The sequence below is a fragment of the Myotis lucifugus genome, unplaced genomic scaffold (genome assembly GCF_000147115.1).
Source record: "Myotis lucifugus unplaced genomic scaffold, Myoluc2.0 scaffold_683, whole genome shotgun sequence".
Lineage (NCBI taxonomy): Eukaryota > Metazoa > Chordata > Mammalia > Chiroptera > Vespertilionidae > Myotis > Myotis lucifugus.
Genome location: NW_005871731.1, coordinates 268911 through 291166, shown reverse-complemented (window position 1 = coordinate 291166; position 22256 = coordinate 268911).

The following is a 22256-nucleotide window of genomic DNA, read 5'->3' as shown; positions in this document are numbered from 1 at the left end:
TTCCCTTGGCTGCTGGCACCAGTTTTTCTCTGGCACCCAGGACCGAGGCCTTTGCTCTGGCTGGGCTCCAGCCAGAGCCCCCCTCCCAGCCATCAGGCTTCACTGCTCCACTGATCCCAGGGCCGGGAGGCCTCGCTGCTCGGCCAGCTTTGGGGCCATTTGGCTTCGCTCCACCGCTTGGAGCCTACATATGCAAATTAGCCGACATCTTTGTTGGCGGTTAATTTGCATATCACCCTGATTAGCCAATGGGAAGCATAGCGAAGGTATGGTCAATTAACCTTTTGTCTTTTATTAGATAGGATTGCAGTTTGATTGGTTGAATGGCTGACTGGATGATTGGACAAAATGAGCATATTAGGCTTTTATTATATAGGATTTTACTTTTTTTTTTGTAATTGTTTTATTGCTTAAAGCAGGGGTCCTCAAACTACGGCCCGCAGGCCACATGCGGCCTGCCAAAAACATTTATCCGGCCCACCGGGTATTTTTGCCACCACTGTCTGTTGCTTAGCAGCCGACTAGTTTTTTCTTAAAACTATAGTCCGGCCCTCCAACGGTCTGAGGGACAGTGAACTGGACCCCTGTTTAAAAAGTTTGAGGACCCCTGGCTTAAAGTATTACAAAGAGTATTACATATGTCTCCTTTTTTCCCCCCCAGCCCTTAATAATCCCCTGGCCTCCCCTACCTCCCAGTATCCATTGGTTATGCTTATATGCATGTATACAAGTCCTTCGGTTGATATCTAACCCCCCCCCCTCCTGCCCTCCAACCCTCCCCGGCCTTCCCGGTGTAGACTTCTAATCAGAAAAAAACTTCTAAGCAGGAGCCCACATGGGTCCGAGGAGGAGCAGCCACAGGAGCAGGGACATTTTCAAAAATAGAGCATATGTTGGGCCACAAACAAAGTTTCCCCAAATTCAAGATTGGTGTTTCTGTTTTCTTGGGATATATTCCTAGAAGTGGGATCATGGAATCAAATGGAAGTTCCATTTTTAGTTTTTTGAGGAAACTCCATACTGTCTTCCATAGGGGCTGCACCAGTCTGCATTCCCACCAGCAGTGCACAAGTGTTCCTATTTCTCCACATCCTCTCCAGCACTTGTCGTTTGTGGATTTCTTGATGATAGCCAATCTGACAGGTATGAGATGGTACCTCATTGTTGTTTTGATTTGCATCTCTCAGATGATTAGTGACTTTGAGCATGTTTTCATATGTCTCTTCGCTTTCTGGATGTCCTCTTTTGAAAGGTGTCTATTTAGATCCTTTGCCCATTTTTTGATTGGATTGTTTATCTTCCTTTTGTTAAGTTGTATGAGTTCCCTATAAATTTTGGAGATTAGGCCCTTATCAGATATGATATTGGCAAATATGTTTTCCAAGGCAGTGGGCTTTCTTGTTGTCTTGTTAATGGTTTCTTTTGCTGTGCAGAAGCTTTTTATTTTGATGTAGTCCCATTTGTTCATTTTCTCTTTAGTTTCAAGTGCCCTAGGAGCTGTATCAGTGAAGAAATTGCTTTGGCATATGTCTGAGATTTTGTTGCCTTTGGATTCTTCTAGTATTTTTATGGTTTCCCATCACACATTTAAGTCCTTTATCCATTTTGAGTTTATTTTTGTGTATGGTGTAAGTTGGTGGTCTAGTTTCATTTTTTTTGCATGTATCTGTCCAATTTTCCCAACACCATTTATTGAAGAGACTGTCTTGACTCCATTGTATGTTCTTGCCTCCTTTGTCAAGTATTAATTGAGCATATTGGTTTGGGTCGATTTCTGGGCATTCTATTCTATTCCATTGTTCTATATGTCTGTTCTTGTGCCAGTACCAGGCAGTTTTGAGAACAGTGGCTTTGTAATACAGCTTGATATCTGGTATTGAGATCCCACCTACTTTGTTCTTTCTCAGGATCGCTGCAACATTGTAATGATGTTGATTCTACCAATCCAAGAACATGGTATGTTCTTCCATCTATTTATGTCTTTCTCTCTCTTTTTTCAATGTCGTATAGTTTTCTGAGTAGAGGTCTTTTACCTCTTTAGTTAAGTTTATTCCTAGATATCTTAATTTTTTTGGTGCGATGGTGAATGGGATTGTCTCTCTTTCTGTAAGTTCACTATTGGTGTATAGAAATGCCATAGATTTCTTGGCGTTAATTTTGTATCCTGCTACATTGCCAAATTCATGTATTAAGTCTAGTAGTTTTTTGATGGAGTGTTTAGGGTTTTTTATGTATAATATCATGTCATCTGCAAATAAGGACAATTTTACTTCTTCTTTTCCAATTTGGATGCCTTTTATTTCTTCTTCTTGTCTAACTGCAATGGCTAATACTTCCAGTACTATGTCGAACAGGAGTGGTGAGAGTGGGCATCCCTGTCTTGTTCCTGTTCTTAGAAGATATGGTGTTAATTTTTGTCCATTGAGTATGATGTTGGCTGTGGGTTTGTCATATATGGCTTTTATTATGTTGACGTATGATCCTTCTACTCCCACCTTGCTGAGAGTTTTTATCAAAAATGGGTGTTGGATTTTGTCAAATGCTTTTTCTGCATCAATTGATATGACTATGTGGTTTTTTTCTTTCAATTTGTTTATGTGATGTATCACGTTTATTGATTTGCAGATATTGTACCATCCTTGCATCCCTGGGATAAATCCTACTTGGTCATGGTGTATGATCTTTCTGATGTACTGCTGGATCCAATTTGCTAAGATTTTGTTGAGGATTTTGGCATTTATGTTCATGAGGGATATTGGCCTGTAATTCTCTTTCATTGTGTTGTCTTTACCTGGTTTTGGTATTAGGGTGATGCTGGCTTCATAGAATGAGCTTGGAAGTGTCCCTTCCTCTTGAATTTTCTGTAGTAGTCTAAGGAGGATATGTTTTAGTTCTTCCTTGAATGTTTGGTAAAACTCCCCTGTGAAGCCGTCTGGTCCTGGGCTTTTGTTTGCTGGAAGCTTTTTGATGATTGTTTCAATTTCTTCCATAGTTATTGGCCTATTGAGATTTTTAGATTCTTCCTGATTAAGTTTTGGAGTGTTGTATTTTTCTAGGAATATGTCCACTTCCTCCAGGTTGTCTAGTTTGTTGGAGTAGAGTTGTCCATAGTATTTTTTAACAATCATTTGTATTTCTGTGGGGTCTGTTGTTATTTTGCCTCTATCATTTCTGATTTTGTTTATTTGGGTCCTCTCTCTTTGCTTCTTGGTGTGCCTGGCTAGAGGTTCATCGATCTTGTTTATCCTTTCAAAGAATCAGCTCTTGTAGTTTATTTCTAATATTATGCCATTGTGGTCTGAGAAGATGCTTGGTATGATTTCAATCTTCTTGAATTTGGGGAGACTTTGTTTGTGACCCAATATGTGGTCTATTTTTGAAAATGTCCCATGAGCACTTGAGAAGAACGTATATTCCGTGGTTTTGGGGTGAAATGTTCTGAAGATGTCAATTAAATCTATCTGATCTAGTGAGTCATTTAGGATTGCTGTTTCTTTGCCGATTTTTTGTTTAGAGGATTTCTCCAGTGATGTCAGTGGTGTATTAAAGGCCCCTACTATGATTGTATTGTTGTCGATCTCTCTCTTGATATCTTCCAGGAGTTGTTTTTTTTTTTATGTATTTGGGTGCTCCTGCATTGGGTGCATCTATGTTTATCAGGGTTATATTCTCTTGTTGTATTGATCCCTTTAGTATTATTAAGTGGCCTCCCTTATCTCTTGTTATGGCCTTCACTTTGAGGTCTATTTTGTCCGATATAAGTATTGCTACCCCAGCTTTTTTTTTCATTTCCATTTGCCTGAAAGATATTTTTCCGTCCCTTCACTTTCAGTCTGTGTGAGTCCCTTTTTCTGAGGTGGGTCTCTTGTAGACAACTAATATATGGATCATGTTTTTTTATCCATTCAGCCACTCAATGTCTTTTGATTGGAGCATTTAGTCCATTTACGTTTAAAGTTATTATTGAGAGGTACTTGTTTGTAGCCATTTCTATTTTTGTGGCTGTTTTCTTTCTGAGCTTTTTATTTCTCTTTTTACACCAGTCCCTTTAGCATTTCTTGCATTGCTGGCTTGGTGGTGATAAACTCCCTTAGCCTTTTTTTGTCTGTGAAGCTTCTTATTTCCCCTTCAATTTTGAATGATAGCCTTGCTGGATAGAGTATTCTTGGATTCAGTCCTTTGCTTTGCATCACTTTGTAAATTTCCATCCATTCTTTTCTGGCCTGATGTGTTTCTGTTGAGAAATTATTTGATAATCTAATGTGAGATCCCTTGTATTTAACTTTCCGTCTCTCTCTTGCAACCTTTAAGATTCTCTCTTTGTCCTGAACGTTTGCCATGGTAATTATGATGTGTCTTGGTGTGGGTCTTTTCGGATTCACCTTGTTTGGGACTCTCTGTGCTTGTGTAACTTTTGTCTTCCCCACCTCAGGGAAGTTTTCTGATATTATTTCTTCCAATAGGTTTTCTAATCCTTGTTCCTCTTTCTGTTGTTCTGGCACCCCTATTATTTGTATGTTGTTTCATTTCATGTTGTTCCATAGCTCCCTTAGGGTCTCCTCCTGTCTTTTAATTTTTTTCTTTAATTGCAGTTCAGTTTGGGTGTGTTTTGCTTCCCTGTCTTCTAATTCGCTAATTCGGCCCTCCACTTCTCCAAGTCTACTGTTGAAATTTTCAATGGTGTTTTTTATTGCAGCTATATCACTCTTCATTTCTTCTTGGTTCTTACATAATTTATTGATTTTTTTCATCCGTTTCTTTTTGATTCTTACATAAGATGATGATTTTTTCATCCGTTTCTTCTTGATTCTTGCATAAGTTGTTGATTTTTTTCCTCCATCCAATTTATGCACTCTAGGACTCTTAATCCGAATTCTTTTTCTATCATGCTGCATGCCTCTGTTTCACTTAGCTGCTTTTTGGGTGAGTCCCCTTTTCTTTCCTTTGGGGTTTCTTTGTCTACCCATGTTTGATCTCACCGATATATCTAGATGTTGAGTCGTTCAGGGGATGTTCCTTGGGTGGCAGTGGCTCCTCAAGTTGTGGTTGCTCCTCGGGCGGTTGTGGTAGCAGCTGCTCCTCAGTTGGTAGCAGCTGCTCTGGTGGGTGCTGTTCACAGCTGTGGTGGCTCCTCTGGCTGCTGGGGGGAGGCTTCACACACAGCTGCTGTTCCTCAAACAGAGAGTGCACTGATCATGAGGCTGCCATTCCTTGGATGGGGGCAGGCTATACACGCACTGCTACTCCTTGAACTGGGGCAGACTGCTCACATGGCTGCTGATCCTTGAATGGGGGCTGGCTGCATGTTGCTGTTGTTCCTCTGATATGGTGGGATGCTTGTGGGGTTACTGCTCCTAGGACCGGCTGCTGCTTGTCGAACAGGTGCAGGCTATTGTGGCTCTGCTCCTCGGACCAGTGCGTGCTGCATAGGGCTGCCACTCCTCGGATGTGGGTGGTCTGCTCATGTAGCTGCTCCTCCTCAGACCCAGGTGGGCTGCTTCTGCTCCTCTAATGGGTCCAGGCCATTCGCAGAACTGCTGCTCCTTGGATGGTGGCGGGCTGCTCACACAGCTGCTGTTCCTCGGATTGGGCAGGCTGCTCGTGCGGCCGCTTCTGCTTGGGCAAGGGCAAGGTGCTTGTGCAGCTGCTGCTCCTTGGACTAGTGCAGGGTGCAGGCTGTGCGCAGCTGCTGCTCCTCGGATGGGGGCGGGCTGCCCAGGGCTGCCGCTCCTCAGACGTAGGAAGACTGCTCATGCGGCTGCTGCTCCTCAGACAGGTCAGACTACTCGCATGGTTGCTGCTCTTCGGACGGGGAAGTGAGCTGCTCACACAGCTGCTGCTCCTTGGACAGGGGCAGGCCACATGAGGCTGCTTCTCTTAGGCTCGAGGCAGGCTGCTCACGGGGCTGATGCTCCCTGGACAAGAGCGCGCCGCTCACTTTTCTGCTGCTCATGTGGTTGAAAAAGTAATGTGAAAAGAAGTAGGAAATAAAGGAACAAACAAACAAAAAAGGAGAACAAAGAAAGAAGCAAAAAAAGCAACAAACAAAAAAAAAGGGAAAACAAAGAAAAAAATCAAAAAAAAAAACCTAACAAAATAATAATAAAAAAATAAAAATGAAAAATTGAAATGTCATTCCTTTGGCTGGCTTAAGACCCCAGTTTTCTGGAATGTCTGTGATTTTTGTTGTTGTTGTTGCTGTTGTTGCTGGGACTGATAGCCCCTCTATAGCCCAGACCCTGTTAACTCGGAGGGACTAATCAGATTATTTCAATCGTTCATCTCATTCAGGGTGGAATCTGGGTGTGGCTGTATTCCTTGCTTGGGGGCTGGAGGGAGGAGTTTATGGCTGCCCAAGTCCTGGGCTCAGGGGTGACTCAGCACTCAATTTGCTGCCACCTCTCCTGGCCCCCCTTCTCTCCCCAGCCTCTCCCCAGATTCCACTCGTCTGCACCTTCTCCCGCTCCTCAGCATGGGTGAGTGTCTGTGTCTGAAATGTCCTATAAACAAGGTTCAGTGAAAACAAACACAAACGCCGGCCACAGAAACAGGGAAGGCTGAGTCTCTGTAAGCTCCTCTCTTACCGGCAATGCATGGTCTGGTCAGCGCTTCAGGCTGCCCCTTTTAGGCTCAGTGCTCCGTAATTATGGAACCCAGATCTCAAATCCCCCGATGCCAACAGTCCCGCAGATCTCCTTTCCCCTAGTCAGGGGCTGTGCCTGTCCCAAGAAACTCGACTGTGTGCCACGCACAGTCTCCCTCTGACCCTCTAGGCTCAGAGGTCTGGCAAACTTTCCTTCCCAGATCCCTGGTTTTTACCTTTCCAAGGGAACTCTGCACTTCCTAGCTGCAAACTGTCTCACCAGCTGAGTATACTTCACCAATTCAGGGTGGGTGTTATTAGTTTCAGCTGCTCGCTCCATTTGCTCTGGGACAAGACCTGGGATGCGTCTGCCTATTCCGCCACCATCTTCCATCTCCTGTGTTGGTGTTTACTTTTGTTATTTTATATAGATAGATAGATAGATATAGATATAGATATATACAGGAAATATGCTAATTAGCCCAGATATGCTAATTAGTCATGACCAGTCAGGCACTTAATAGTCAGGACCAGTCAGGCGCAGCCCAGGAGTGGCCCCTGGCTGGAGTGGCCACCGGCAGGGCGCACGCAGGCCCGCGGCACCACCCAGCCCAGAAGCCAGCTGGCTGGGGGTCGCGAGCAAGCGCACTGCTCTGCCTGTCCTGGGAGCGACCCCCTGAGGGAGTGGCCACTGGCGGAGGCATGCGCAGGGCCACCCAGCCGGGGGTCGCGAGCAAGCATACCACACTACCTGTCCAGGGATCCTGAGCAAGCATGCCACTCTGCCTGTCCTGGGCGCGGCACCCACTGCAAGTGGCCACCAGTGGAGGTGTGCACAGGCCCCTGGTGCAGCCCAGCTAGGGGTCGCGAGCAGTGGAGACACTGGAGACACAAGTGGTGATGCCCAGCCTGGAGGCCGGCTGGCTGGGGGCTGCGAGCAGGCCCGCCTTGTCCCCGCCCTGTGCTGAGGTGGAACGGCCCCCAGAGGAAGTGGCCACTGCCTGCCTGCCTGCGGGGCGTGCCTGTGTGCATCCATATCCAGTGCTGAAGTGAAGCTGCCTGCGTCCCTGGCCAGGGACATGACACTGCCTATGTCCCTGACCTCAGACATGGTGCTGCCTGTGTGCATCCCCGCCCTGTGCTGAGATGAACCTGTCTGCCTGCATCCCTAGCCATGCAGGTGACACTGCCTGAGTGTGTCCCCCTGGGTATTGCCCAGTGGGGGTGGGGCTTGCCGAGTCTGGGTTTCAAGTGATTTTGAGGCATGCACAGGTATGCGGGGTCTTGACCCTGGTCCCACAGCGCACCCAACACTCTGACAGGAGGGAGGAGGGAGCCTTATACCCGCACCCAGGACTCACACAGCAGGGCAGCGGGAACCACATCCCTTGGGGAATCTCCATTGGTTAGCTTGCCTTCAGCAGCTTGACAGCCAGGAATTCCATTCACCCACACCCAGGACCCAGACAGGTTGTTATTGTTTATTAATAAATTTATATATTACTTTTATATACATTTTTCAAATTTTCTTTAATCTCTGACACTTCTATTATAGAGAAAGGGCAAACAGTGACATTAAAATATTTCTTCTAATTAATTCCCTTTCAATGTGTACAAATTCATGCACCAGGCCTCTAGTCCTATATAATAAAACCCTAATATGCAAACCGACCGCACAGCGGAACAACTGGTTGTTATGACACGCACTGACCACCAGGGGGCAGATGCTCAATGCAGGAGCTGCCCCCTGGTGGTCAGTTCTCTCCCATAGGGGATGCGCCACTCAGCCAGAAGCTGTGCTCACAGCTGGCGAGAGCAACAGCAGTGGAGGGAGCCTCTTCTGCCTCCACAGCAGTGCTAAGGACCCATCGGGGGATGTCTGACTGCTGGCTTAGGCCCAGTTCCCACAGCTTAGGCCCATGGAGAGAGGGCCTAAGCCAGCAGGTGGACATCCCCCAAGGGGTACTGGGGACTGAGAGAGGACACGGGCCAGGTTGCGGGACCCCTGACCCTTGCCCCAGTGCATGAATATCTAGTTTAAATATATTTTTATTGATTTTGATTTCAGAGAGGAAGGGAGAGGGAGAGAGAGATAGAAACATCAATGATGAGAATTATGGATGGGCAGCCCCTTGTATGCCTCCCGCTGGGGATTGAGCCTGCAACCCTGGTATATGCCCTTGACCAGAATGGAACCTGGAACCAAGAACTCTTTGGTCCGCAGGCCAATGCTCTATCCACTGAGCGAAACCAGCCAGGACAAGAAGGGGCAATTTTTTAACTTTTTGGCCTTTCTTCATGGTTTATAGTATATTCATTCACGTTTCCCTCTTCAGCTAATTTTGATTATTTATCTCTTCGTTTAATCAAGTGTAAATTCTACATCATAGTCTCATCATTTTCAAAGTTTAGAATATTTCATAGACTTTTTTTTCTTTTTCAAAGTAGGGGTGATTTAATATACATATCATATATATATGTATTTTTTTATTGATTTCAGAGAGGAAGGGAGAGGGAGAAACATCAATGATGAGAGCAAATCATTGATCAGCTGCCCCCTGTATGCCCCTATTGGGCATTGAGCCCACAACCCGGGCATTACTGGTGATTTTTTAAAAGCATCTAAGCCCTAGCCAGATTGGCTCAGTGGACAGAGAGTCGGCCTGCAGATCGAAGGGTCCTGCAGTCAATTCTGGTCAAGGGCATGTACCTCTATGGCAGGCTCTTCCCCGGCCTGGGAATCACATCGATAATTCTGTCTTTCCCTCTCTGTAAAAATTAATGGAAAAATATTCTCAGGTGAGGATTAAAAAATAATAATAAATATTCTCTAAAACCAGCAGCAACAAAATGCTCAGTAATGTTTATATGGGGGGGGCTCTTTAACCTCTTCATTTCAATGTGTGATTTACTTTTTTTCCTTCTATGTTGGGAGCCATTATAAATCACATATACATCTCCAGTTTACAGCATAATAGGTTTATGGCTCCTCCAAGCCAACTCCCGGTTTGGCCTGGAGTTAAAAGACAACCTTGCAGTTTAGCCTGGAGTTAAAAGATAACATACCCTCACCCTAATCACAAACCTGCTACATCTCCGCTGATAAGCGCATAGCTGTGACATTCCAGAGCCTTTGTTACATCCTTAATGATAGGCTAATCCCATGGACCCCCTTTACCCACTCCTCTCCTCTAGAACTACATAAATACTACCCGCTGTAAAAATAAAATTGAGGCTTGATCAGAACTTTGTCTTGCCTCCATTTCTTCGCGTCTCCTATCCTCTCATTCCTTTGCAGGATTTGGTGTGGAGTACCCACGATGCGTGCCCTGCAGGTCGGGGCACTTCTATGTTTTATAATAGACACATCTAAAACTATACATATACCCCAAGTATGGTTTTGATTTCACACCTTGTATCCATTATATAATATACTTCTGGTTATTTTCATAATTAACTTGTCATTGCAGTTTCCATTTCCACTTTGATTTCCTCTTAGATCCAAATGTTATGTGAGACAATTCTTTTTTTTTCTAAAAAAAATATATATATATACATATATAGATTTTAGAGAGGAAGGGAGAGAGAGAGAGAGAGAGTAACATAAATGATGAGAGAGAATCATGGATTGGCTGCATCCTGCGTGCCACACAATGGGGATACAGCCCGCAACCCGGGCAATGTGCCCTGACTGTGAATTGAACCATGACCTCCTGGTTCATAGGTCAACGCTCAACCACTGGGACAATTCTTTTAAAAATCTTTTCTTGGTGGTTTGATTTCTTCTATTCATTGTATATTAAATTCTAGACTTGTGGTACTATCATCAAATAACCTGTTGAAATTTCTTTTTCTTAAAGAGGAAGATCACCTTTACTACCTTGGAGAAAAGCCAGCATACTCACACCCTCTAACCCCTCAAGTTCAAATGCATCCCCCTCAGACTCTGCTCCCCTTTCATCCCCACACCACACACCAAACCCAGAGTGCCCTAAAAGTTTTAATGTGTTTACAGTTCTTAATCTTTGAAATAACATGCTTAATACTAAACCTCTTTATTTCTTTATTATTTTTTAAATCTTTATTGTTGAAAGTATTGCATAGGTACACCTTTTCCCCCATTAACCTCTTCCAGCCTGCTCCTGCCCGCTCCCCCCAACCCAACCAGGCCCTCACCACCCTGTTGTCTGTGTCCATGAGTTATGAATATACTGTACACCTATGAGTTCATTGATTGATCTCTTCCCCCTCCCCTCTCCCCTGCCTTCTCTCTGAGGTTTGATAGTCTATGTCTCTGGGTCTGTCTTTGTTCATCAGTTTGTTATTCATTAGAGTCCACATATTAGTGAGATCATGTGATACTTATCTTTCTCCAACTGGCTTATTTCACTTAGCATAAGGTTCTCCAGATCCATCCATGCTGTTGCCAATGGTAAGAGTTCTTTCTTTTTCACAGCAGCATAGTATTCTGTTGTGTAGATATACCACAGTTTTCTAATCCACTCATCTGCTGATGGGTATTTGGGCTGTTTCCAAATCTTAGCTATTGTAAATTGTGCTTCTATGAACTTAGGGGTATATATATTCTTTCTGATTGGTGTTGTTGATTTCTTGGGATATTTTCCTAGAAGTGGGATTACTGGGTCAAATGAAAGTTCCATTTTTAGTTTTTTGAGGAAACTCCATACTGTTCTCCACAGTAGCTGGACCAGTCTACATTCCCACCAGCAGTGTACAGGGTTTCCTTTTCTCCACAGCCTAACCAACACTTGTTGTTTGTTGATGGTAGCTGTTCTGACAGGTGTGAGATGGTACCTCATTGTCGTTGTGATTTGCATGTCTGGGATGATAGTAACTTTGAGCATTTATTCATATATTTCTTGACTTTCTGTATTTAGGTCATTTGCCCATTTTTAAATTGGATTGTTTGTGTTCCTTTTGTTAACTTTGTATGAGTTACCTGTGTATTTTGGAGATTAACCCCTTATCAGATGTATCGTTGACAAATATATTCTCCCATGTAATGATCTCTTGTTTCGCTGATTATTTCTTTTTGTGTGCAGAAGCTTTTTATTTTCATGTAGTCCCACTTGTTTATTTGTTCCTTAGTTTCCATTGTCCTAGGACAGGAGTGGGCAACCTTTTTGTGAGTGTGTGCCAAAACCAGCAAAATCTCTGACTCAAAATTCTGTGTGCCAACCCTAATTTTTTGAGAACATGTTATGCCTACTTGATATCTCTTAAGGTGTATGTATTTGAAGAACCTTGAAGAAATAATAAAATTCATTCGACTGACAAAAACACAATATATGATGATGAAAAATACATTTATTTTTTAATGTATACATGTACACTGATAGTCCAACAGAAAAACTTTATGACTCCATTTGATATTATCAGTGGGAGTTTTGCTGCTGCATCACTGATGACAGAGATTTTACATCAGGTTTATATTTCGTGACCTTCAGAGATATGCACAAGCTACTACTTTCATCCGTCAGGCTACTCCTATTACAAGACTTAACAAAATTCATCACTGAGAACAAAGATTCACAAGCGTGGATGAAAACATGGAGAGTAATGCTGTTGCAAAGTTTTTTAAACAGGAAAAATTTTCTGGAATGGCATCCCAAGTCCTCAATAGTTCATTTTTGACACTTCTCTCTGGTAGTCCTGTCTCTAATCGCTTTTTAAAAATGTTTTCCAAGTCAACTCTAAGGTCAATAAATTTCTGCTTCCAAATTGAGCTACTCTGAAATTCAATCAACTGCATTTCAAAGTCAGCCATGTCTATCCATGAAAACATTTGTAAGTTTAGTCCCTCCAGTTTCATGCTGTCTGGAAACCTCATGAATTTTGCTGTCTCTTCCAGTTCTCTGAATTTCACAAATCTTGAGAAGAACTGCTCAATAGTTGACTCACTGATTTTTAACAACAGCTTTTGAAGGCTTTGACAGTCTGTTCTGTCATCTTTTGGGAGGTCTTTGATGTGCCTGTTGAGGTTTGGGAAATATCTAAATCTCTCACCATGCACATCCCTCTTAAAGACTTCCAGTTTCTTTTCAAAAGCCTTTATGTAACCAAACATAACATCAAGTGTCTTGCCAGTTCCTTGTAATTTAACATTTAAGTCATTCAAATGTTCACAAAAATTGTAAATGGAAGATTATAAGAGAGGGTTTCACGTGCCAGCAAAAGTTACTGGCGTGACATATTTGGCACACGTGCCAAGGGTTGCCCACACCTGTCCTAGGAGATGTATCGATAAAGATACTGCTATGAGAGGTGTCTGAGATTTTAAGGCCTATAGTTTCTTCTAGGACTTTTTTGGTTTCACATCTTACATTTAAGTCTTTTATTCATTTTGAGTTTTTTCTTGTGTATGTTGTAAGTTGGTGGTCCAGTTTAATCTTTTTGCACGTACCTGTCCAATTTTCACATTACCATTTATTAAACATACTATCTTGTCTAAATTGTATGCTCTTGCTGCCCTTTCCAAAAATTAATCAAGCACGGTGACTTGGATCAATTTCTGCATTCTCTATTCTGTTCCATTGAAAAACATGCCTGTTCTTGTGGCAGTACCAGGCTGTTTTGATTACAGTGGCTTTGTAGTATAACTTGATAACTGCTATTGTGATTCTTCCAATTTTGTTCTTCCTTCTCAAGATTGCTGCAGCTATTTGGCGTCTTTTTTGGTTCCATGTAAATTTTTTGGAGTGTTTGTTCTAGGTCTGTGAAATATGCCTTTAGTATTTTAATAGAGATGGCATTGAACCTGTAGATTGCTTGGGGTAATAGGGACATTTTAATTATATTTATTCTACAAACCCTTGAACACAGTATATTTTTCATGTGTTTATATCTTTCTCTAATCTCTATTTTCAATGTCCTCTAGTTTTTGGAGCACAGGTCTTTTACCTCCTTGGTTAGGTTTATTCCTATCTTAATTTTTTTGTTGCAATGGTAAATGGGATTGCTTTTTAGTTTCTATTTCTTCTCAGAAGTGTGTTCACTATTGTTGTATGAAAATGCCATAGATTTATGGTTGCTAATTTTGTATCCTATTACGTTTCTGAATTCGTTTATTAAATCTAGTAGTTTTTTATTGAGTCTAGGTTTTTTATGTACCATATCATGTCACCTGCGAATGATAGTTTTACTTCCTCCTTTCGAATTTGGATGCCTTTTATTTCTTCTTGTCTGATCACAATGGCCAGTAATTCCAGTACTATTTTGAACAAGAGTATGAAGGTGGATATTGTGTCTTATTCCTGTTCTTAGGGGAAATGGTTTTAGTTTTTGCCCATTGAGTATGATGTTGGATGTAGGTTTGTTTTATATGGCCTTGGTTATGTTGAGGTATGTTACCTCTATTCCCACTTTGCTGAGAGTTTCTATCAAAAAATGGTGTTGGATTTTGTCTAATGCTTTTTCTGCATCGATTGATATGATCATGTGGTGTTAGTTTTGCAATCTATTTTTTTTGTCTTGCAATCTATTTATGTGCTGTATCACATTTATTGACTTGCAAATATTGTACCAGCCTTGCATCCCCAGAATGAATCCCACTTGGTCATGATGTATGATGTCAGTAATGTATTACTGGACCTGGTTTACTAAAATTTTGTCAAGGATTTTAGTTTCTAGGTTCATCAGGGATATTGGCCTGTAGTTCTTTTTCTTTGCAGTGTCTTTATCTGGTTTTGGAATTAGGATAATGCTGGCTTTGTATAAAGAGCTTGGAAGTATTCCATCCTCTTAGATTCGTTGGGATAGTGTGAGGGGTATAGTTGTTAACTTTCTGTAAATACATCTGGACCAGAGCTTTTATTTGCTGGGAGTTTTGTGTATGTTTTTTTTTTTTTAATTACTGCTTCAATTTCATCAGTAGCTATTGGTCTATTCAGGTTTTCTGATTCTTCCTGAATGAGTTTTGGAAGATTGTATTTTTCTAGGAATATGGGCCTTTTGTCCAGGTTGTCCCATTTGTTGGAATAACGTCCTTCATAGTATTTTATTACAGTCTTTTTTATTTCTGTGGGGTGTTTTTACTTCACCTCATTTGTTTTTTATTTGGTTTATTTGGGTCCTCTCTTTTTGTTTCCTGGTGAGCCTGGCTAGAGATTCATCAATCTTGTTTATCCTTTAGCATAACCAGTTCTTGGTTTTATTGACCTTATGTATTTGCATTCTTGTGTGTTCATTGTCATTTGTCCACCCATGGCTGCTGACACTCCATCCAACCTGATTCAAGTTATCCCTACAGCCTTCCCTCAGCCCACACACTCAAGGAACCTGGCCCATGAGCTGGCAGAAACACGTTTCACAGGCACCCAACCTCTCTGCCCCCCTCAAACACACCCCAGCAACACACTATTCCCCAGAAATCCAGGAACTATCCCCTCATTGCAGGTCTTCCATGCACAGGCAAAACTTAGGGAGGGGCACGCCAACCACAACTCATCCTCATAATGTGGAATTATTATGGAGACAAAGCCTCTCCTTCTGGAAAGGCTGGTATTGCAGAATGTTCTCACCATTGAAAATATACACCATATCCTGGAGAACCCATGCTACCTCCAGGACTGGCTGTGCAATGGGGTGGGGGAGTGGCGTGCTTTCTTTTTAAAAAATTAAAGTGTAAAATAATCCCTAAAATGAAAAAAAGAGACTCAAACACCAGTGGGCCTCAGAGGTGTGAGTGGGTTGGCTGGAGGCAGGATTTTCTAAAGGTGAACTGATTTGGGGGCCCCTAGTATCACGGGGCTTCTCCCAAATACAGTAGGTTTATTTGCAGCAGGCCAGGTGCCTGGGGGTGGGGAAGAGCAGGCTGGAGGGAGCACTGGATGGAGACAGAAGAGCCCTGGCCAGCACATCTTAGGCAGACACAGAACCCAAACCCCTCCCAGGGCCTTGCCTGGGCCTCCTCTCTGCCACACCCTGGGAAGGACACAGTGAGCCCCGCTGCAGTGGGAACACCCCAGGAAAGGGCAGGAAAGAGTGAGGAAAGGTGAACTGTGCAGGCAGAGGCCCCATCTCAGGGCACCAGAGTGAATGCTTGGATTTTTTTGGTAATCCTCATCTGAGGATATTTTTCCATTGATTTTCAGACTGAGTGCAAGGGAAGGGGGACAGGAAGAGAGAGATTGAGAGAGAAAAATTAGATGCCTCCTACATAGCCCCATATGGGTAAGGATCAAATCTGCAGATTAAAACCACAGAGTCACAGTCTTTATTTCAAGGCCTTGAGCAGCAATGCAATATGACCAATACTGGTCAAGGAATTATTTCCTTGCATTATGCTATCCCTCCTAAAGCACAGAAAGTTTTGGATCCACACAATATCTGTTAACTCTACATGATGATAGATCACAATTGTGCTTGAAAATCATCCCTGGAAATGAATATAACAAATTAAAGGTACAAAAGAAAAAAAGCATCTTTACTAAAAGATCATAAACCAGAACAGAGGACAGCAAGCGGTTTTCAGGTTGGCGAATTAGAATCTGGAACAATTCATCACAGCATAATGTGAGAACCACATGTCCCTGACAGAGGCAGCACTTCTTAGCTGAGGATGGGTGCCCTTAATGACCCTGGGTCAGGTGCATTACCTCCACAGAGATAAAGGAATGAAGATCCTGTCAGGAGCTGGAGTTATCATAATGTTCTCAAGCACAAGTGAGAACACAGAATACATTTCCCCTGATTCCACAGGGGTTGCGACTGATACACAGTCTTCAGGTGAACCAGGTGGTAGAGGTGAAATCTCTTCAGCCACAAATCAATCAGGTATTAGTTCTGGGCATCTTACCAAGTGCAATGCACCTCCTTCAAGCCTCACTCAGAAACTTAGGAGGAATCTAGCAGAGTGTATGTTCCATTAAAAAGGGGTTTAAATTCAGGAAAATAGGTCCCAAAGAGTCGCCATCAGTGTTGTTATTCTAAGTGAATAAAATAAAACATTCCCTGCACATTTAAAACTTCTCTCCAGTGTGAACTCTCAGATGTTTAATAAGACTATTTTTGGGGGTAAAAGACTTTCCACATTCAGTACATTCATACAGCTTCCCTCCATTGTGAATTCTGAAGTGATCAGTGAGGTGAGCCCTTCGACGAAAGGACATCCCACATTCTCTACACTCATATGGCTTCTCTCCAGTGTGAACAGTCTGGTGTTCAATGAGGTGATCCCTTTCACAAAAGGACATCCCACATTCTCTACATGCATACGGATTCTCTCCAGTGTGAACTCTGAGGTGTACAGTGAGGTGAGCCCTTAGACAAAAGGACATCCCACATTCTCTACACTCATATGGATATGGCTTCCCTCCAGTGTGAACTTTGAGGTGATCAGTGAGGTGATACCTTCGAGGAAAGGATATCCCACATTCTCTACACTCATACAGCTTCTCTCCAGTGTGAACTCTGAGGTGTCTAGCGAGATTAGCCCTTAGACAAAAGAACTTTCCACATTCTGTACACTCATATGGCTTCTCTCCAGTGTGAACTCTGAGGTGTACATTAAGGTGAGGTCTTTGACTAAAGGATACCCCACATTCTCTACACTTATATGGCCTTTCTCCTATGTGAACTTTGTTGTGTTGTTTGAGGATAGACTTATAACTGAAAAACTTCCCACAATGTCTGCACTCATATGGCTTCTCACCAGTGTGAACTCTCTGGTGTTTAATGAGTGCGGGTCTTTTTCTGAAGAACTTCCCACATTCATTACACTCATACGGCTTTTTTCCAGTGTGAACTCTGTCGAATGACGTTCAAGTTTCGTATAAACACTTTCCTACATTTGTTACACTCATAAATCAGTTCTGCAGAACACACACCCTGACACTGAACAACTTTCAGGTTGTGGCTGGCAGCATTTTCACATTCACCCAACTGGTGATGACTTTTTCCACTGAGAAATTCCTGGGAAATCTCACTGCCACAGAGTAGCTCCTCAGTGTTGAGAGTGGCCTGCTGCTAGGGGAAGCTCTGAGTTGGACTGCAAGTCTTCCCCAACCTCCCTGCTGGCTGAAGGCACCAAAGATAAGGAGAAGCTGCACCTGCTCACAAAGGAGGCCCCATCCATAGCTTCTTTCCAGGGCTCCTCTCCACATTCATTCCTCTGTTGTTGGTGAGGGTTTGCACTGAAACAGAAGTCTCCAACACATGCATCACTACAGAAGGCTTTCTGCTCAAAGTATGCTCATGTGAACCAGTCAGATGTAAAATATCTTTTAACACAGAGAAACACCGCTTTACACAGAGGGATCTTCTGGGTGGCTGGAGCTGTCTTAGAAGCCCTGACCTGTGACTCTCCTTGTATAGATACACTGTGAATAGAACAGGCTTCCTCATCTTCCATTTTATGCCAACAACCTGAAAAGTGAGAAATGGTGAGGAAATGAATGTTGAATGTGTGACAGGGTAAGTCCCATTGCAAAAGTGTGTTACCCATCACACATTGCTCCCATGAAAATGTCTGAAAATAAGAGATGTGCAGGAAGGATTAATAAGAGACTCTCGTGACTTTCTGGGCTAATAAAGATCACAACACAGGGAGGCCTCACCAGAAATATGACACAAACATGGCAAGCACCACATGGATTAGAATATGGATCTCTAGCTAATACTTCAACTAACAGCATTCAGCATGGCTTGTCTGCTGGGGACCAGGGCGAGCTGTGCAAGAGATTGGTTCTCTCTTACTCCAAGTAAAACTCAATAACGGAGTAGCTGGTTTTGAGCACTTATGTGCACTTCATAACACATGTGCAAGTCAATGTTGTAGAATACTGCAGAGGCACCGATGCAGAGGAAACAGGTGATACAGAAATGAGCAGTCACCACTGGCCAGAGCAATACAGCTTGCTATAGTATTCAGGGAAGAAAATATTACAAACATTCGAATGGGGGCCTTACAAGAACAGCCAATGGTTCATGTAGGTAAAGACCATAACATGGCACAGGTTGCCACAAAGAACCTTTACCTAGAGAAAGAGGGCAGAAGTGGAAGCCATGCCTGTGGACACTGTCAGCCTCCCATGAAGAAAAAGTACAAGCTGGGACCCATTAAGCTCACTGCAAGACTCTGGACTCCCTAACACTTCTTGCACTTTTTGAGGTTACAGGTATTAGGGATGTTAGTGGAGTCCTTTGCTCAGGGATCCCCTTCCAGCTTATCCCTGGCAGCCACTGCACATTTGACAGGAAAGTGGGGGAAATTAGCAGAGGCCATGTTCTGGCTGTGGGAGAGAGAAAGCTATGGCTGAGGAATAAAGGAAGAGAGGTCATCATCTGAGGACACTGGGAAAATGTGAAGCTCTTACCTAGAGATGATACAAGTGAAAACACTTCCAGCATTACATCGTAGTACAGAAGTCTCTGAGCCTCATCAAGGAGCCCCCACTCCTCCTGAGAGAAGGCAATGGCCACATCCTCAAAGTTCATATCCTGAAGGAGAAACCAAGATGGCAGCATAGGTAAACACCGGAGATTGCTGCCTCGCACAATCACTTCAAAAATACAACTAAAAGATAGAACGGACATCATCCAGAACCACAGGAAGGCTGGCTGAGTGGAAATTCTACAACTAGAAGAAAAGAGAAAAGCATACTGAGACTCAGAGGAGGTGCGGTGCGGAAGTAAAATACAAAGGTGCGGAGGTGCATGCGGAGAGGGCTGGCGGCTGAGGACAGATTGTCATTTTTAATCGGGAGGGAGTCTCAAGCTCTGAGCTCCAGTTCGGGCGAGTCTCTGGGGACCCAGACTCACACGGGGAGAAATTAGACTGTCTGGCATCAGTTGGAACTAGAGGGCAGCTTTCTCTCAGAGGCGCTCACAGCAATTGCCAGGGCCTCTGAGGGCAGGACTCAGAGCAGCCATACTGCTCGATCTGTCCGCCCTGTTGATCCCCTGGGACCCCTCCCCGCCTAAACCCTGCACGGAGGCTTTTGCATGTGAAAGGCCCCGCCCTTTATAATCTGAAAATTACTTAACAAACTGCAGCTGCCCCAAGGCCCCAGGGCAACTTGCATTGCTTTACAGCTGCCTTCTGCTGGGTAGCCTCAGGCAGAGGCTAAATTAGCACCTCCTTAGACATCCAAGAGCCAGTGTACCCAGTGGTCAGAGTGGGACCATCCAGATTACAACTCCTCAGATCCATAAGGGACACACTCAGGGGCCAGACTCAGTGAGCACCAAAGCCCCACTGAAGCAAGTCTTGCCCCAGAAGGGTGTCTTCAGCACAGAAGTTCTCCCACTGCAGACACAGCTGATTCTCACAGCCAATTGGCCTGCAGGTCAATTCCTCCCGGTGATACCTACAACAATCAAGGCTAACTACAACAAGACTGTGCACAAAGCCCACAAGGGGGTGCACCAAGAGTGTCTACCTCAGGTAATTGGGGAGGCTGAGCCACTGGGCCCTATAGGACACTGAGCACAGAAAGCCACTCTATCGACACAGCGAAGCATAAAAAATGCCGAGACAAATGAACAGGACACAAATGACAGAAATGGAGGAAAGCAACCTACTGGATATAGAGTTCAAAACCACACTTTTAAGGTTTTTCAAGAATTTTCTAGAAACCGCCGATAAACTTAATGAGAACCTCAAGAAATCTAGTGAGACCCTCAAGGTTGTGATAAAGGACCAACTAGAAATTAAGCATACACTGACTGAAATAAAGAATATTATACAGACTCCCAACAGCAGACCAGAGGATAGCAAGAATCAAGTCAAAGATTTGAAATACGAAGCAGCAAAAAACAACCAACCAGAAAAGCAAAATGAAAAAAGAACCCAAAAATACGAAGATAGTGTAAGGAGCCTCTGGGACAGCTTCAAGCATACCAACATCCAAATTATAGGGGTGCCAGAAGAAGAGAGAGAGCAAGATAATGAAAACCTATTTGAAGAAATAATGACAGAAAACTTCCCCTACCTGGTGAAAGAAATAGACTTACAAGTCCAGGAAGCGCAGAGAACCCCAAACAAAGGGAATCCAAAGAGGACCACACCAAGACACATCATAATTAAAATGCCAAGAGCAAAAGACAAAGAGAGAATCTTAAAAGCAGCAAGAGAAAGACAGTCAATTACCTACAAGGGAGTACCCATATGACTGTCAGCTGATTTCTCAACAGAAACTTTGCAGGCCAGAAGGGAGTGGCAAGAAATACTCAAAGTGATGAATGCCAAGAACCTACAACCAAGATTACTTTATCCAGCAAAGCTATCATTCAGAAGTGAAGGTCAGATAAAGAGCTTCACAGATAAGAAAAAGCTAGAGTTCATCACCACCAAACCAGTATTATATGAAATGCTGAAAGGTATCCTTTAAGAAGAGCAAGAAGAAGAAAAAGGTAAAGATACAAATTATGAACAACAAATACACATCTATCAACAAGTGAATCTAAAAATCAAGTGAATAAATAACCTGATGAACAGAATAAACTGGTGATTATAATAGAATCAGGGGCATAGAAAGGGAGTGGACTGACTATTCTCGGGGAGGAAAGGGGTGTGGGGGATTGGGGAAGAGACTGGACAACAATCGTGCACCTATGGATGAGGACAGTGGGGGGGTGAGGGTAAAGGGGGTGGGTGGGAACTGGGTGGAGGGGAGCTATGGGGGGAAAAAAGAGGAACAACTGTAATAATCTGAACAATAAAGATTTAATGTAAAAAAAAAAAAAAAAAGTTCATATCCTGGCATAATGGGGACAGTACAGCCCACGATCAGATTCACTCCTAACATTATAAGTCTGTCAGAATCCCCACCCTCCACACCCATCTGCTCTTCACATCAGATTAAATACCAGGCCTTCATCCCATGAAAGCACTGTCTTATTATATTCCTGCTGATATTTTTCTTCCCACAACAATTAAGGCAGTTGAGCAGATAGAAGATACCTGAGCTCTGGACCTCCCATGTATGCCATACTGCCTGTTATCAATAGATTGGGTGTCAAACACATAGGTTAGAGAGGGATGTTGGCCATAAAGAGAGTGTGAGTGATTTGATACTGATCTTCTCAGGAATTAGCCTTATAGTCCCTCTGATTTTTCCTCTAAGACACCAAAAACATGGCATCACACTTCACCCTCTTGACCCCAATCCCAAAGTGCTGAGGCCATCACTTTTCACAATCTGCTGCACATAGTTCTTTGAACAATTCTCTCACAGAGCTTCATTCCCAGAGGCACAACTTCAAATGTAATGCAAACATGCGGAGGTGTGGATGAATTTTATCCTAATCACCTTCTTTTCCAAAATTATAGTTCACCACCTCCAAAATCTCGTTCTGTCTTACCCTTCTTCCTTACCCATGCCAGTGGAGATTTACAAACCTGGGTAACACTGATGAATGCTACCTCATTCCCATCAACCAGTGAGTCAATCTCAACAACAAAAGGCAGGTGGTTATTTAAATGGCACCTAAGCTCTTAACCTAGAATGTAGCACCCATACCCCTCTCTTTACAGGCAATTACCCTAAAATTCACCTTATTGTTACATCCAGGCATCACCAGAAATAGACTCTTCCTTCATTCACTCTTATGTCAATGTCAGGGTGCTGTGGCCATGAATTCACTTCCCTCTCCAAGTGCTCATCACTCCTTCTACCACACCTCTCTCAAGCCTGAACTTCCACAGACCCCG